This window comes from Notamacropus eugenii, chromosome 5, assembly GCF_028372415.1.
Source record: "Notamacropus eugenii isolate mMacEug1 chromosome 5, mMacEug1.pri_v2, whole genome shotgun sequence".
Classification (NCBI taxonomy): Eukaryota; Metazoa; Chordata; class Mammalia; order Diprotodontia; family Macropodidae; genus Notamacropus; species Notamacropus eugenii.
The window spans coordinates 303790373-303809070 of NC_092876.1; the positions used below are offsets into that span (position 1 = coordinate 303790373).

An 18698-nucleotide genomic window follows, 5' to 3' on the forward strand; every position below is an offset into this window, starting at 1 on the left:
GGAAACCAAATAGAAAACTCTTGATATATTTATAAGCTAATGTAAGATGAAAAGTGTCAAGCACTGTGCTTCCACATATTTCCAAGTATGCTCTTATGAAAATACTGTATGAATTTTCTTTAAAATATATATATATATATATATATATATAAAATTTTCAGTTTTTGACACTCATTTCCACGAGATTTTGAATTCCAAATTTTCTCTCCATCCTCCCCCTTCCCTTTCCAGGACAGTTTACACCTCAACCACCCCTTTCCCCCATCTGCCCTCCTTTCTATCACCCCCCCTTTCTCCCATTTTCCTCAATTTTCCTGTAGAGCAAGATAGATTTCTGTACCCCATTGCCTGTACAACTTATTTCTCAGTTGCATGCTAAAACAATTTTTAACATTCATTTTTAAAGTTTGGGGTTCCACAATCTATCCCTTCCTCTTTCCCTACCCACCCTCATTGAGAAAGCAAGCAATTTGATATAGGTCATATATGTCTAGCCATGCAAAACACTTTGAATAATAGTCATATTGTGAAAGATTAACCACATTTCCCTCTATCCTGTCCTGCCCTCCATCTATTCCATTCTGTCCCTTTACCTCTTCCCTCACAATAGTGTTTGCTTCTGATTACCCCTTCTCCCAATCTACTGTCCCTTCTATTATCCTTCCTCTCCTACCCCCTTCCCTCCTGCCTTCCTATAGGGTAAGTTGGATTTCCTTACCCAAATGACTGTTTCATTCCCTCCTTTAGTCAAATCTGATGAGAGTAAGGCTCACTTATTCCCTCTTACCTCCCCACTCTTCCCCTCCATTATAAAAGTTCTTTCTTGCCTCTTTTATGTGAGATGACTTCTACATTCTACCTCTCCCTTTCTGTTTCTACCAGTACATTCCTTTCAACACAATTTTATGTTTTAGGTATTTTCCCTTCATATTCAGTTTACCCTGTTCCCTCTGTCTGTGAGTGTGCATACACACACATACATATATGATACAGACACACTCACATACACACATACACATATACAGACACACAGACACATGTACACACAAACATATACACACCTTACACATACTTATATACATCCATATGTGTATATGTGTGCACACAGCACATGATCATATGCACACATGAATACACACACATATAATGCATACTACCATATACACACATATGTACACACATATATTTACTGTACATACATATACACACTGACCCATATTTATATATAGACACTCATATACACACATATTTATATACATGCACATGCATACATATATACACACATTTGTATACATACATACATCCTTGTACACAACATATATATGCATATGTTTGTATGTGTATATATGTGTGTATGTGTGTGTATGTATCTATATATGTATTCCCTCTACCCTAATCCTGAGAAAGTTCTCACAAGTTACCAATATCATCTCTCCTTGTAGGAATATAAGCAGTTCAAATTTAATGAGTCCCTTATGGCTTCTCTTTCTTATTTACTTTTTCATGTTTCTCTTGATTCTTGTATTTGAAATTCAAATTTTCTATTCAGTTCTTGTTTTTCCAACAAGAGTGCTTGGAAGTCCTCTGTTTCACTGAAATTTATTTTCTCCTGAAGTATTATACTAAGTTTTTCTGGGTGGGTGATTCTTGGTTTTAGTTCTAGCTCCTTTGACCTCTGGAATATCATATTGTAAGCCCTCCAGTCCCTTAGTGTAGAAGCTGCTAAATTCTATGTTTTCCTGATTGTGTTTCCACAATACTTGACTTGTTTCTTTCTGGTTGCTTATAATATTTTATCCTTGACCTTGGAACTCTAGAATTTGGTTATAATACTCCTAGGAGTTCCCTTTTGGTATCCCTTTCATGAGATGATTGGTGGATTCTTTCCATTTCTATTTTTTCCTCTGCTTATAGATCATCAGGGCAGTTTTCTTTGATAATTTCTTGAAAGATGACATCTAAGTGTTTTTTTTTTTGATCATTGTTTTCAGGTAGATAATTTTTTTTTTTTGTGGTTTCAAGGTTTATTTAACATAAAAAATACCAGGCAAAGCTATTTTACTCATTTTCTTCACTCCTCAGTCTAGCATTTGGATTGGTGATCTTGATGGCTTAGCTGAGCTGCTCTCTCAACAATAACTTTTCTATTCTTAGAGGAAACATTGTGAGCAATCTCAGCACAGCAAGATTTGTTGCACATCAGAAGCACTTCTAGCTCTTTAACATTGTGCACACAAAACTTCTTGAATCCACTTGGTAGCATGTATTTTGCCTTCCATAACCAATACTGGGCATCAAGATCTGGTCCTTGAATCGTCTTTGCACCCTGTTGTCAGTGCCTCTTGGTTTATGCCAGTTTGTCTTGATCTTGACATATCTGTCGAACTGGTGCTGCATGAACTTCTTGGTCCCCTTCTTGATGATTTTGGGCTTCATGAGGGTGGGCATGGTGGTGGTGAAGAGAGAACAGTCCCTCCACTGACAGAAAAGAGAGAGAAGTGGTAGATAATTTTTAAATTATCTCCCCTGGATCTATTGTCCAGGTCAGTTGTTTTTCAAATGAGGTATTTCACATTGTCTTCTATTTTTTTTTTTTTTCATTCAAAAGATGCTTATTCCTCTCCTGGCCTGCACTCTGGTCTATGAGCAACCACAAACACTCTTTTTCTGCCCTAAAACTGCAAGTAGAATTCCCTCTCCACAGCTGCCACCAACTCTGCCACACCAGCTTTCCTCCTCACCCCAGGACTGCAACCCAGATCAACAGTTTGATTTCCCTACCCTCTGTAGGGCAAGAGCTCCAGAAGCAGCTGCCTCTGCAGCAGTGCCTGCCACCACCCTGGGACTGGGACTAGGCCATGTTCCTCTGTCACCCAGGTGAAAGAACATCCCCACTGACCTTTGAAGGTATCTTTGGTATTTCTGGGTTAAGAAGTCTAGAAGCCAGTACAGCTGCCAGTGATTTAGTGCCCTGAGGTCTGCTACAATCTTGTCTGCACTGCCTATACTGGGTTGGTTTTAGCTCTGAGGTCTGTGTAATAGACCCTTCCTATCAGCCTTCTAGATTGTCTTAGGCTGGAAATATGTTTCATTCATTCATTTTGTGGCTTCTGCTGCCCTAGAATTTATTTAGTCATCTTTTACAGTTATTTTTAGGGCTTTGGGGGGACGAACTCAGGCATGTCCCTGTTTCTACTCTGCCATCTTGAGTCTGCCACCCTGTATGATTTTTCCAATGAAGAATTATACCAGACAATTTTATGGAAATTTATATTTCTTGTCTATTGAATTTGAATTGGGAAGATGCTTATGTGAAAAGATTTAGGATTGAGAGTCTATGGTAGGTTTATGGGGTATTTTCTGAATGTAGATCACAATCAAACTTTTAAGGAATGAAAGTTTGTATTGGTGCTCAGAAAAATGATTATGTAATTATATAAAAAGTGCATTTTATACCCATGTAAAACAGTTCTGTGATAGCCAAGGTGCTACAGAGAAGAGCTGGTGAGAGTGCAGATAGGATCTTATCCTTTTCTCACTATTTGTTATTGCTATCAGTATTCAACCCTGATGTTCTTGGCAGTGACTGTACTCTATACAATTATGTCTAATATATGAGATAATCCAGTATATGAAATGGGATAATATTTATAAAGTGCTTAGTACAGTGCCTAGTTGATAGAACATAGTTCACAGGTACTATTGAAATACTTATTCCTTTCCCTTCCTCCCTTAATAATATCAATGCTAGATCAGAGTGCTTCAGAGTATACTCTAAAGCCTATGGATTGAACAAAGAAGGGTCCCTGCCCAATCTCTACTCAGTGGCTGGTTTTGAACCCTCCTGGCTTAGAGTGAATGTTAGTAGTAACAGTTTCTCTTCCAAACAAGACTCTGAGGCTCCTGCCCCTCCCAGAGTGATTTATTTGTTTATTTTTTTCTTTTCAATTAAAGGGTCCATCCCACTGACTACCTTATAAAGAGACCTATTCACTGAATGGCATTACCTCACTTTAAGTGAGTACCTGAAAAGGCCTTAGTCTAAAAGGTTAAGGTCTCCAGTTGCATTCTGGGCCATCTCCAGTCATTCTGATGAATATCTGGTCACTGCATCCAGATGACTCAAGAGGAGAAAGTGAGGCTGATGACCTGGCACAGCCATCCCTCACTGAAAACAAAATCAAGTGCAAGTCATGTCATCATTTCTCTGATGTCATAGTCCTCTTCAGAAATGAAGAATGAACACAATGACAATGTTGGATCAATAATTCTTTCCAACACACACACACACACACACGTGTGTGTGTGTTTATTTATAGGCATTGCTACTGACTTTTGTAGCATTTTTAAACTTATTTTGAGAAGTGGGAGCATATGCATAATAAAATCAAGAATATATTTTGATATGATTTTGATTTTGGTAAAAAATGGTCTCCCTATTTATGATTCTTGTATTGTAGGTGTTTAGATATCTATGTATTTATTTGTGTATGTTTGTATCAATGTATTTTAAGATGACATTAACTGCTTTGAAGTGAATAAACCAAAAAATTTAGACTTATTCACTGTTGCCTTTAAAATTATTTACATTAATTGTAGTTGTAGAAAACATTTTCTAATTGATAGAGAGTTTCTTGTATTTTTGTAGAAATTTTTTTAAAAGTGATTATACTAGAATTGTTTTCATGGTTTTCATTCTTTAAAATATGAGACACTATGATTTAGTGAATAGAAAGTTCATCTGATAGTTAGGAGGATGGCTTTAAATTCTGACACTTAAGTGCTGTAAGCATGTAATCCATAAGTGACCCAGGCAATTGCAAAGAACTATAAATTACAGGTGATTTAGTGTTGTGGTAGAAAGTTCTTGTTCTGATGAGATCACAGTTCACATAAAAAAGAAACACCCTCTTCCTCTAAAACAACTGTAAGAAGTATATCAAAATTAATAGGTGTCAAACTTGCAGTAAGAACTTGGATAGAAGTCCCTCCTTTGCTCATTTCACATTTCCTGGGATTTAGGCAATTCTTTACATCTCATCTAATATGACACAGATTAGTTGTGATCAGCATAAGTGGAGGGATTTTCCACACTGGTAGATCTTCACCTGGAAAACTATCACAGATCCCTTTTGTATCTGCATAAAAATGTAATTAGAATTATTGAAATTGCATACTTAAAAGCACTTGGAAAAGTGTTACCTTTGTTGCTTTGAGTACTCTAAGATTTTACAAAGAAAAAAAGACCTAAGGTTCAATATGCAGTGTAATTTATGAGGGATTTTCTTCAGTATCGACCAGTGCACTAGTGCATGTAGTATCTTTTGCTTTATTACATCCAGTTTAGTGAAAAAGTGGGTTTACTATGACAACTAAGTATCTTTTGGGACAGAATCAGAAATAAAGAACACTTATTGAAAGAAATACAGAGTAATACATCATATTAACCTGTAGATTCCTCAGTATAAAGAATATATCTATGTATCTATGCATATATATCTAGATAGATAGATAAATAGATAGATAGATAGATAGATCATGTACTGATTTTCTAGTTTTATGAAATAATTTTATTCAATAAACTATGTCATGAGGTCAAAGAATTAGAACTCACCTGTTAAGTATTTTGCCTGTTTTGGCTATTTGTATCTGAAATAACATACACTTCCCAGGAGGAATCTTCCTTTCCCATGTCTTGAACCCAGGCTGCTTCTTTATTCACACATTTAAGGGTTTGATTATAGTGGAATTTATTACATTGAGGTTTGCTGTCTCTCTACTTTTTTAGAGTAGTCTAAGTCTTTGAATCTCAAAATACATATTTTAAAAAATTCTCCTTTATTATATATATTCTTCAGTCTTACTTATTTTCCCATGGAAAACTTGCAACCATTTTTACGGTATTAATACCTAAACTTGTTACTACAACTATATGTTTTTGACCGATATCTTTCCATTTTGAGGGAACATCATCAAAATTACACACTGTATTATTTTCCTTATCAGTACTTACTAAAATAATATCCAGATACAGATTGGTTAATTCATTTTAGATTAAGTTGGATAGTTTTTTTTTAATTAATTTATGTTTTGTTTACAACACTCACTTCCACAAGCTTTTGTGTTTTAGATTTTCTCTTCCTCCTTCCTCTCCTCTTCCTCCCCAAGATGGGTGTCCAATCGATATAGGTTCTACATATACATTCATGTTAAACATATTTTCATATCAGTCATGTTATAAAGATGAATTATATCCAATGAAATGAACCACGAGAAAGAATATGCAAAACAAAACAAAAAAAGAGAAAGAATAAATAAATATCATGATCTGACCTGTATTCAGACTCCATAATTCTCTGGATATGGATAGCATTTTCCATCATGAGCCTTTTGGAGCTTTCTTAGAACCTTGCATTGCTGAGAAGAGCCAAGTTTATCAGAGTTAGTCATCACACAAAGTCATTGTAACTGTGTATAATGTTCTCCTGGTTCTGCTCCCCTCTCTCAGCATCAGTTCATATAAGTCTTTCCAGGTTTTTCTAAGTCTGCCTGCTCATCATTTCTTTATATTACAACTTGTTCAGCCATTCCCTAATTAATGGTTATCCTCTCAATTTCCAATTCTTTGCCACCACAAAGAGAGCTGCTATAAATATTTTTGTTCATGTGGGTCCTTATCCCATTTGTATGATCTCTTTGGGTTACTGGAATAAAAGTGGCATTGTGGGGTCAAAGGGGATGCACATTTTTAAAGTCTTTTGGGCATATTTCCAAATTGCTTTCCAAAATGATTGGATCAATTCACAACTCCACCAACAATATATTAATGTTCTAATTTTTCCACATCTTCTCCAACATTTATCATTTTCTGGTTTTGTCATATTAGCCAGTCTGACAAATGTGAGTGGTTTTGATTTGGATTTCTCTAATCTACAATGATTTAGAGCATTTTTATATGACTATAGATATTTTCAGTTTCTTCCTCTGAATGGAGAGTATTTCATAGTTATTGTTTTTTTTTTCTGTACAAAAGATTTGAAACTAAGGAAATATATCTTACTCCAGTATTCCTTTTAGGATCTTACCTAATTCACTTTAGGAAGCATTAAGTATCTATTCTATAGCTTGTGATCTGCTAATTCTTTTTACGTTTTAAAAGATTTTCAATTTAACAAACATTAAATAAGATGAGCATTTATAGTCAAAGTTAAAGCCTGACTCTGTTACTTATTGTCTATTATCTTGTTTATATCCTTTAGCTTATCTGGATCTAAGTTTCCTTATATGCAAAATGAGATTGTTAAACTTGATAATCTTTAAGATTTCTTTCAACTCTAAATCTATGATTCAATGATCCTATAAATGCCAAAATGTATAGGACAAATCACAATTGCTTTATTCTAAACAAATTTGTTGAGAATGTTTGTTTGTTCAGAAGTCTTGTTTAGAATCTAAAAAATTATTGTTTAGAAAAGGAAAGTTATATAGGTTTAAAAAAATCATGTACACATATAAATAAAACCAAGAGGATCCTTCATTAAAATAGATGAAAGTTGAGGTGTAATGTGAAAAAAAAGTTCAGTAAGTGCGGAGGAAGTGAGACTGCATTATGGGTAGGGCATATAATGCTTTAACCAGCTCTAGGATATTTGAGTCTGGAGAAGAGAAAATTTAAAGGAGAATTATAGCTGTATTTATTTATTCAATTATTTTTTCATCCATTTATCATTTATTTATCATATTTAACTTTTATTTATTTTAATAGTATTTAATTTTTTCCCCAATTATGTCAAGACAATTTTTAGGTTTCACTTTTACAAAATTTTGAGTTCAAGATTTTTTCTTCCTTCCTTCCCCTTTCCTCTTCCTAAAATGGTGGGCAATTTGATATATGCTATACATGTGCTATCACGTAAAATATGTTTCTTTTTAGTCACAGTTGTGAAAGAAGAAACAGATCAAATGGGAAAACACATAAAAAAAGAACAAAGCAAGTGAAAAAGTTATGCTTCAATCTGCATTCAGAGTCCATCAGTTCTTTATATAGATGTGGATAGCATTTTCCTTTGTACTTGGATCATTGTGTTCCTGAGAAAAGCTGAGTTGGTCATCACATAACATTGCTGTCCAATGGTTTCCTGGTTCTTCTCTTTTCACTTTGAATCAGTTCATACAGATCTTTTCAGGTTTTTTTCTGAAATGACTGAAATGACTAAACCACCACAACTAATATATATCATTTTACTTTCATCTATTATTTGTAATGCTTTTTTGTGTTGAGAGAGATTCAAATTATTCTTTTATTAGCACACCTCCTCTAAACACAGGAGCATATCTGATTGTATGAATATTAATAGCAGTAACAACAACAATAACTGACTTTTACACATCTCTAAAGTTTACAAAGTATTTTAAATTTATTATGTCACTTGAGCAGAATTTCTGAACTTTCATAGTGAGGGATGTATAGTCACAAACTGGGTCTACTTTACTTAGTTTAATACATGTATATTTATTTCAAAAACATGAAAATTGATATATCAGTTTATTTCAATTTAGAAAATATGAATATAAAGATATACATATCTTTATACAAGATATACATATTTACATATATTCAAGCCACATACATAAGAATCCGTTCCAGTTTCATCACAACTCTGTAAAGCATTCTATACTTTCACTTACTGTTGAACTTGGTAATCTATGAGATCATGAGTATGTATGGATGTTTATAATGCCTTGATGCCTTATAGTGGGAGCAGCAGTGGTGGACTATAAAGTGAGGAAGATTAAGGAATTAAATTAGCACCTTTGGATTTATTTGCATGTTTATTTATGCAGTGAGTGTGTTGACTTTTCAGCGGTAGAGATCAACATTTTATTTTAAAGATGTTGGTATTTACCTTTGTGACTGAGTTCTTGCAGCCCCCTTTCTTGATTGTTTGTTCTAAAACAGTTTTTTTTAAATGCCTCCTTTAAATTCTTGTGACTTTTATTGAATATAAGAAAGGACTGACCTCTATGTTTACCATAGTTAATTTTTTGTATTTGTTGGATGTCTACATTGGTGCATTCCCAGAAAACAAAAAGAAACTATTGAATGCCTACTATTTCAGAAAGTAACTTTTCAATTAATTTTACAAATTGGCATTCACATCATATTATTGTATATTGTGCATCTGTTTCTTTACCTAGGTTTACATTCATCTTTTCTATTAAAGTCAGGTATAATTTGGGTGAAAGTGTTTGTTAAAATGTCACAGCAAGCTATTTTCTCATATACTACTTTCTATTAAATATTTGAGGATCACTGGAAATTTGTATTTAGAAGGATCTTCTTGCAAAAGAGCATACTGATTTTTGAAAGTGAAAAGTGTAGATGAAATCTGTAAACTACAAATTATTTTTTAATTTTCAAGAATATTCTAGAGTGTAATACTTAGAGGTTACTTTTTCAGCATTTTGAAAAGGACGTTATCAGTAAAAGCCAATGAGTGTGTGCCTGGGACAGGATATTCCAGACTAACCTCTTTGCCTTTTTTTATGAGGGTCCTAGACTTATAGAGAGCGGTACATAGTAATGTCAATTTAATTAATTTCAAAAGTATTGGTTTTAATGCCCAAGTATTCATTTTCCTTTCTTCCTCTCCTCACCTATTGAAAGGAGAGAAAGACAGGAAGAAAGATGAATGGACAGAAGGAAGTAATGAAGGAAGGAAGATAGGAGAGAAGAAAAGAGGGAAGGGAAAGAGAGTGAGAGTGAGAGAGATTGAGAAAGGGAGAGAAAGAAAGGAAAGTATGAAGGAAAGAAGCAAAGAAAGGAAGGAAAACTGAAGCATAGCCAAGCAAAAGATTCCCATATGGTCTCATTCAAAAAGGCATTGATTATCTTGCAAAAATAGGCTATCATCTCTCTGTGAAGAGATGGGAATTAGTCTTCCTTATTAGTCCTCTGGAATTATAGTTGACCACTTAATTGATTGATTCTTAGGTTTTTCAAAATTAATACCTTTAAAATATTGATGTTATAATATTTTTTTCTTCTGGTTTTGCTCATCTCACTATGCTTTGATTCTTACAACTCTTTCTAAACTCTTAGAAATGATTTTACCCCTACTTATATGTGATATTTCAATGAATCCATATAGTTATAATAGATCAATATAATAGATTATTATTGTGCTTTAGAGATAATTTTTCCAAATTTCAACAAAAGAATGTTAAAAAGTATTTGGCAGTCTTTCATGATATCATTGTAAACAAAATGATGACATAAATTATTCAAAATTTGTTGAATGATCTAACCCACTTAGTAGCCATATTACACTACTAATTCCATTCAATGGTTTTCAAAGTCTGAACCTAAGGCTAGGTTAATTAGAGAGACTTTTCTTTAGCCAGCAGTTCCAGGAAATCCAGTAGTTTGTATTTTTTTCATTGCCTGTAAGAGTACTACTCTTGCCACTGCATCATCCTAACTGACTGTGTTGATTGGTAAGAGCACATTGTCTCTAGTAAGCTCTAGTTATGCCACTACTCCACTTATTATCCTTGTGACTTCTCACTCTTGGGCATTACTCTCCTATAAATAATATCCCTCCTTATTCTCATTAAAATCCAAGCTCCTTAATGGCATTGCAAATTCTTTTCTATTTGCATTCTCACAACTTCACAAAATCCATGGTACATAATATGGGTTTAATACATTGTTTGCCATTCTTTCACAGCATGTACTGCTCCATATATGCTTGATCTAATATGCTTTAATCTTCTCTGTAAATTGCCCTTTTTTCCCTGTTTTCTCATTAATTATTAATACCCTTCTCTCTACTGGATTTTGTCCTTCTCTTTCCCAAGTAGCCAAGACTCCCTCATCCAATGTCCAACCTTTGACAGTGCCCTGAATATAGCAATTACTTAAAAGTTTTACTTATGATGATTTTGTCGAGTTTATGAGCAATGAAATGCAATAATGAAGAATTAAAATCATGTATATCCAAGGTTATTCACCTAGTGATAGAATTAAGACAAAAGAACCTGAGTGTACAGTTCTTTCTAGGGAGTTGCTGTCTCTTTCTACTGTAGCGTGCTGCTTTTGTTTGTCTGTTGTGTGTATTTTTTTAAATATCAGACAATGAAAAAATAATCCATGACTGTATTGCAATCCATAATTGCATATTAAATATACTGATAATACTAGCAGGACCAGTTTATATACTAAGGTCCAAATATTGTTGTCAATATGAATTTTCTTCTGTTAACATTAAGGTACAATGAAAATAGAAACCTACCTCATGTAGTTACGTTTTTCAATTCTCTTTTATTTATTTTTCTGATATAGACTGATTCTGCTAACTGCTATCCTCAAATCAGTATAACTGGGTGCAAGATACTCATCATAAGTACTCTGGACACTAAGAATAAATTATTTAGCCATACCAACCTATGAAGAAAAAGCAAAATATAGAATCACTTTCACACTTATACGGACCCTTCTGTTTCTACAGAATCTGCAATGATAATGGCAGATAGGTGGAAAAAGTGACAAAGTATCCTATGCAAGTTTAACTGATACAAAATAATTGCCATTGGTTGGAGGCCAAAAGAAACTAGAACCCCACATTTTTCCACACCAATCCAATGAGTGCTTAATCTCCTTAACAAGCCAAGAAAGATGACAACAAGAGATAATGCTCACTGAAAATATTTATTCATTTGCAAAAATTTATGAAGGAGAGTTATGAAAGATTGTAAGAAACGTTTTTAAAATGAAGTGAATAGGAGGGGCAAAATGAGTTTCCAGAAGGTATGGCTTGATAACCAACTAAACTATATTTTAACAAGTACTCCAAAGAATAGAACTGGCAGGAATTTATTGCAAATATGAAATGGAAAATAATACATTAATATTTTTCTGTATAAAAGAAAAGCTATTTTCTAAATGACTTACAATGAAACTAATACATCTGGATTCAAACATTGCATTCCCTTCTGTGTTACATGAAAATACAGATACTATGAAAATAATAAAAAAAAAATCTGAAGAACAGATAGATCCAAATTCCTAGATACATTTGAGAATCATGCCAAAAGTAGAAACATTTGAAGATTTTGAAGGATTAATTCTTATAATATATTTGAAAGAGGAAAAGACAGTGAATAATCAGAAAAGTAGTAGATGTAACACTTTCAAAAACCCCCCAAAGATTATGAGGAAACCAATAACAATAGACTCAGATTCCCTTCTTATGACTTTAAGATGTTTGAGAATAATACATACACAATGACATCTCCGATGAATATATTAAAAAATGGAGTTGACTGACTTTTGCAGATTATATCCTATAACAGTGGCTATCTTTAGAATGACACAATTGGCAAAAAAGGGCAGAGAAAATAACATCTCATTGTACCTACTGTAGTTGATTTTTTTTTAATGTACATTGAGTCAGAGCAAAGTTCTACTTATGGATTGTCCTCCAAAAATGCTTTCCCATGCAAGTTTCCTTGGAAGGATCACACAGGTGATAATTTCTCCCCTCTTACCATCACTGTTAGAAAGACAACACTATAAAATCATAAAACAGGGATGCATATTTTCACCAAAAATACCCACCAAAGTAGAGTGCTTAGTGTAAAGACCAAAGGCAGGAAAAAATGTCCCTGAAAATGGAGAGGTCCTTTAGATGTTTTTACTTTATCATCTAGCATTGTATTTTTGACAGAACATTTGTCTTATTGACAAATATTTGTTATATAGTAACATAACTTTTTATGATATATTTTAAAAAGTCACAAACATAAAAATGTGTTACAGAAGACTAAGAAATAAAATGACAGACTTTTAAAAATTCTTACTTTATTTCCTAGTCTTTTTATAACACATTTTTGCGTGGACACATAAGCAGAATAATGAGAAGGACAAAAAACTCAATTTTCACACAATTTTTAATTTTGAAAAATATTTCATTGATTTTTAACTTTTTAAGTAAGTTTTCTCAATATCCCAGGCTTAGTATCCCCATTGGTCCTTCCTTTATAATAGCTGAGCAAGAATGCATTTGAAAACCTTTGCAACATTCATTACACAATTGTGTTCTACCACCTCTCTACTGAGAAAAATAAATAAATTAATTACATTTTCAGAAAAAAAAAATATTCTCTACCCTACTCCTGGAGAATGTCCTTCATTTCAGCACCCTCCTTTAAACCTCAGTTAGTTGATGTAAAATTATTTTGGATGCCCCCTAGAATTTTAGTTATAATGAATGTATCTGAGTGGTGATACAATTGATCTTTTTGTGTCTTTTTTAGTTTATTGAATTAATAACTCCATTCTTAAATGTTAAAAACAACAAAAAAGAATAGAATGTAGGCATTAAATTGCAATTCTTCCTTTCCTTTTTTGCTGTATCTTATCAGAAAAGGAAAATTGTTTCTAAATTTGGCTGTGTCTATAAGCTTTTATTTTTAGCTAAAAGTTATTCTGTTTGCCTTTGGAATATATTTATATTTCAAATGGAACTGAAACCAAGTGGAATTTAAAGGAAACTTAGCTATTTCTTTGACTCATTCTAAATGCATTCTTGGTTATGGGGACTCATGCAGAAGTGTTTGTATATTTTTTAATAAAAATTGAGAATGAACTTCAAACAAAGAGTTTTTATTGTATTTACATATGTGTATACATATGTACATACCTATACAGAAACACACACAGAAAAAGATATGTCTATGTATATATATGTGTATATATATATACATATGTATAGATGTACATATACACATATGTGCACACATATACATCTGCACATAAAGCTAAATCAAACCCATTGTTTTTGCATGACATCCTTATCAGCAACATGATAAAATTAATAATTTCAGTATTTAGGTCTTTAAAGCATATTGGGCTTTTATTTTTTCTGGTGCCCAAGTCTTTTCTGATTAGAGAGAGAATTAGCCATGATTCATAATTCACTCATGGAGGCACATTTCACAATGCTGGTAATTAGCCACTCTATCAAGTACAGTCATTGTTTTCAGTACTATCAGACACTGTTGTTGCATTGTGTTGTAAGAAATGTTTTATGCACCACTTTTGTGTATTCATGACATTAATATTTTTTCCATACATTGTTCATAATCTACAAAGCAAAGTACAAAGTATTCTTTAGGATAAATTGGGAATGGGAAGAGAATTTTTAGCTACATTTCTGGGGGAGGGGCAGTTATTCATACTTATTTACAATGTTGAGATATTTTTCCTTCACAGTTTCTTGACTAGTTAGATTCTAGGTATGACATGGTGACTCTTTAAGTACTTGTAAAAGGGATGGATTCTATTATATTTTCTCTACTAAATAAAAAAAAATCTAATCACTGTTAACTATTCTTTTATCTGGGGAAAGATAAGAATGAGAGACATCAGAGTAGACTGGATTCTGAACTTGGAGTCAGGAGAACTTGATTCAAATGCTACCTCAGAGAGATTCTAGTTCTTTGACTGAACAAGAAACTTGACTTCTCTTTGATTTAGCTTCAAAATCACTGAAAATGTAAAATTAAGGGACTATATTTGATGCTCTTTATATTTATTGACAGCTCTAATTCTTTGATCCTGCAATCCAAAATCTTACTCTGATTCCTCATCCTGGAGTGGATATATAATGACACTGGCTTCTGAAACCCTGTGACAACAGAATGTTACCTCTAGAATGTTCTATAAAGGCAGAGAAGGACTTTGAATATGGACCCAATAGAAACCTGTATGTTTATTGTCTGAAGACAAACTTAGTTATGTATAGTCACACTCATTACCTAAAGACTGCCTGCCAAATTTGGTTTTATTTTTCATGATAGCAAGTCATGAGTATAATCTGTTAACGTAATGAATAATTATAACTTTTCTGGTATAGCAGAAGGTCAAAATGGAAAAAAAAATCCTGCCTCATCAAAGTATACTTTTGTTTTTGTTTGTATTATTAGCCATTCATTTATGTATGAACAATAATCATCACATATCTATAACCTTCAATTTTTATCTTCAATTGCTCTTAATTCTGATAGCTTTGATCATGCCCTTATTCTTGTTCCCTAATATGTTTGATTCTCAAGTTGTGAGGTTATACTTTCAGAAAGATTTTTTTGTGTATACAAAGCATATTGTTCTTTTAAACCCTAGAAGACATTAGGTGATATACAATATTAGAGAAACAAGTGAACTACCTTGCCTGAAGCATGTTATGATATGACACTTTATAGATTCCTTTGGAAGTGTGAAACTGATATCAAAAAATATTGTTAATTTTACCCTTAGAGTAAATCTAATTTGCTTTGAAGAAATGAATGTATTTGCATTTGTTGCTGGGAGAAAACACATTTTCTAGACCTGAGGTAATATGCCCCTATAAGTATTCTAAAATACCAACAAAGGCCATGAGTACAAGAAAAAATAGTACCAGATCTGGAGTCAGAGAACCTGGGTTCGGATTTTGACTCCATAACTTTGTACTGCTGTGATTTTGGATAGTTCTTTAACAGCTATGGGCCTCAGTTTCTGCACCTATAAAACAAGAAGGTTGTGATATATGACGGCTAAAATTTATTCCATCTTTAAACTGGTGAAAATAAGAAATTTCAGAGCCGAAAGCAAACTGAAAATCATTTAATCCTCTCATTTATTGTTATGGATAAGAAAACCAAGGCTCAGTGTAGGTGAAATGACTTATTCAAGGTCACACAGGTAGTCACTGTGCTGAGTCTAGAAAGTTAAGTGCTCTTGGTCCCCTACACTCCCTTTAAACTATTCTTTGAAAATATGCACAATAAACCAAAAAAATCTTTCATTGACTATATCCAATTGTGGGTATTATTCTATATATTTAGTCCATCACCTGTCAGGAGACTGGCGGCATTTTTCATCATCAGTCTGCTGGAATGATGATTAGTCACTGCATTATTTGATGGTTTTAAGTCTTACAAAAGTCTTCATTTTGCGTAAATTATGATATATTAGTGGGATGAAATATGTGTGGTATAAGAAACAGCAAAGGAGTTGGTTTCAGAGACTCAGGAAGACTGGTATGAACTGATACAGAGTGAAGTAAATAGGTGCAGTAAAAAAAATTTATGCTCCATCAGCTATTTTAAGTAGAATATAAATATTTTGCCTGGGTGGGTATATAAATTAACACTTGCTATAATTAAAAGCCTTAGTATTGATTTACTAAAAATAATAATTTTAAAATGCATCTCTATATATTTCCATTTGTGATTGTTTCTAAAGGGAGCATTTATATTCATGGCCTCCTTAAAATTAAGTGATTACTTACAGAATTATTGTGTAAAAGAAAATGTATGAACAAACCATATGTAGCCTATTGCACTTAAATTAGTCAATGTCAGTTTATCTCCTCTTTAGAAACCATTGCTGGGGGGAAACATTTTATTTTTCCAGTTCCTTATTATGTCTAAATTACTCAATAAAATTCATTTTATATTTCCTCAAACTATTTTCACCAAGCATAAGAACATTCACAAAAAAAGGGGGGAAAATTAGAAAAGTCCAATCAGCTTCAATTTGGACTAAAGTTTTATACTACAACATAAAGATATGCATTACTGAGGATTTTCATAGAACAGCTGACATAAATTTTGCTTATGCACTTGGTAGAGTGTATAAAAGGGTGGAATTTGAACAGGAAGAAATGAGTTTGAATCTGTCTCTAACTCTAAAGAACTGTGTGGCACTATGCATATCTATGTTTTCTGAGTTTCATTTTACTCAGTTTTATGAGTTTCATTTCACTTATTATAAAATAGGGATAGTAGTACCTAAAGCAAGATAATAGAATTTTAGAACTAGAAATTAACTTAGGCATCATGCGATTGATTCCCAGTCTATATGTCTACTTTTCATTCCTAAGAGTTGGTTTTATTTTCCTAAGATCAAACAGAAATAATGGAGCTTGGATTTTGTTCCAAGGCCTCAAAATCCAAGTCTATTAACTTTTGACATCATTAGATAAATAGTTTCTTCAAGGGTCATTATAGGGTTTAAATAAGATAATGAATGGAAAGCATGTTGCAAACTTTTTGAGGCATAATGAATGCCAGTTTATAATAGAAGTATGGTTAAAGATATGATACATGTTCAATCTATGGATAGAGCATTGGCCCTTGATTCCAGAAGAATTATTTTCAAATCTGACATCAGGCACTTACTAGTTATGTGAACCTAGGTAGCCACTTAACCTTTGTTTTCCTTAGGTTTTTAATCTGTAAAACAAGGAAAATAATAGTAATTACCTCCCAAGGTTGTTGTGAGAGTCAGATGTGAGGATAATAATTGTAAAATGCTTAGCACAGCAGAGAATATATAATAAAAACTCTATGAATGTTAGTTATTATTGTTATCATAGTCATCATCAAAACTTACAACCTTTAAGCTAGCTAATGATCATAGTGAATTCCATGAAGATTTTTGTGATGAATTAGCTCTTGGTGCATATGCCAAGGAAATATACTCTTCCACGAAGATGGTCCAGTGACAGTCCTGGTTTTGATAACATTGATGAAAAGTTTCATTATTCTAATTCTGAAGCAATTTCTGAGGTCTCTTCATGGGTTAAAATTACTTGAGTATTAGCCAATTTCCAGTTCTAAAAATAAGACCCTGTTAGGTGGTCTAAAATAAATGTCATACCCAGTGATTTTTGAATGGCCTTTTGAAATCATTTCTTACTGGAAATGATTTTAAGATCTATCATTTCGATGTTTGATTAAAACAAGCCCTTCTCCTATTGTGAGATTGACAATCCTGAACACATTCTTAGAATGGTATTACGGGATTTGGCATTTAATTACATCTAATTAAATAATAAATTTGGAATTTTTACTCACTACCTTGAGTTATGTATTCTAGGAATGTGTAGAATGCTTTTACTTTGTTCAGTGCTTTTCTTTTACTCTTCTGAATCTATCTCATTGCTCTATTCATGAAATTGACTTCTTTTGCTGGTAAAATGGTAGGTATCAGGAGATTTTGGGTCAAAGACTCTACAGTGCTTCTTTATCCAGTTTGAAAATCACTTTTCCCAATATATTGCATTTTATATCACACCACCTGGTAAACATGAAATTGTTATTTTATTCAATTAGTATTGTGTTCCAGGACTTTTTTTAATGATGAATTTTCTCAGGTGAAACTCACTTTGAAGATGATTCTAAGGAAAGTTATGGGGAAGTCATCTCATGATAGGAATGATGTTGGAGTTCCTTACATAATTCACTTTGAACTTATTTTGAGTAATCTCAATAAAGGATCCATATCAGAAATTTAATAAATTTTAAAAATACAATATAATCTAACTTTAACAATATCTTCTACCATTTTTTTGAAGTTTTGGAATTTCTTTTTTTTATTAATTAGTTTTATTTATTTTCAGTGTTCTACAATAACTACCATATAACTTAGATTATTATTTCCCCCTCCCTTCCCCCTCCCTCTCTACTCCCTCCCCAAGACGGGATACAATTTTATTTAGGTTCTACACACATATTCCTATTAAATACATTTTCGCTATAGTCATGCTGTGTTGAAGAATTAAAATGAGTGGGAGAAATCATCTAACAAACCAAAGCACAGTACACACACACACACACACACACACACACACACACTCACACACACACAC

The 18698-nt window shown here is 32.9% G+C and overlaps 1 protein-coding gene and 1 pseudogene across 1 annotated transcript in view; one reads left to right on the plus strand and one right to left on the minus strand.

Moving 5' to 3' along the window:
- DPP10 (dipeptidyl peptidase like 10) overlaps window positions 1–18698 on the plus strand; it is a 997128-nt gene that overhangs the window by 42783 nt on the left and 935647 nt on the right. The gene's annotated exons all lie outside the window — the stretch shown is intronic.
- Window positions 2059–2448, minus strand: LOC140503223 (large ribosomal subunit protein eL32 pseudogene; annotated as a pseudogene).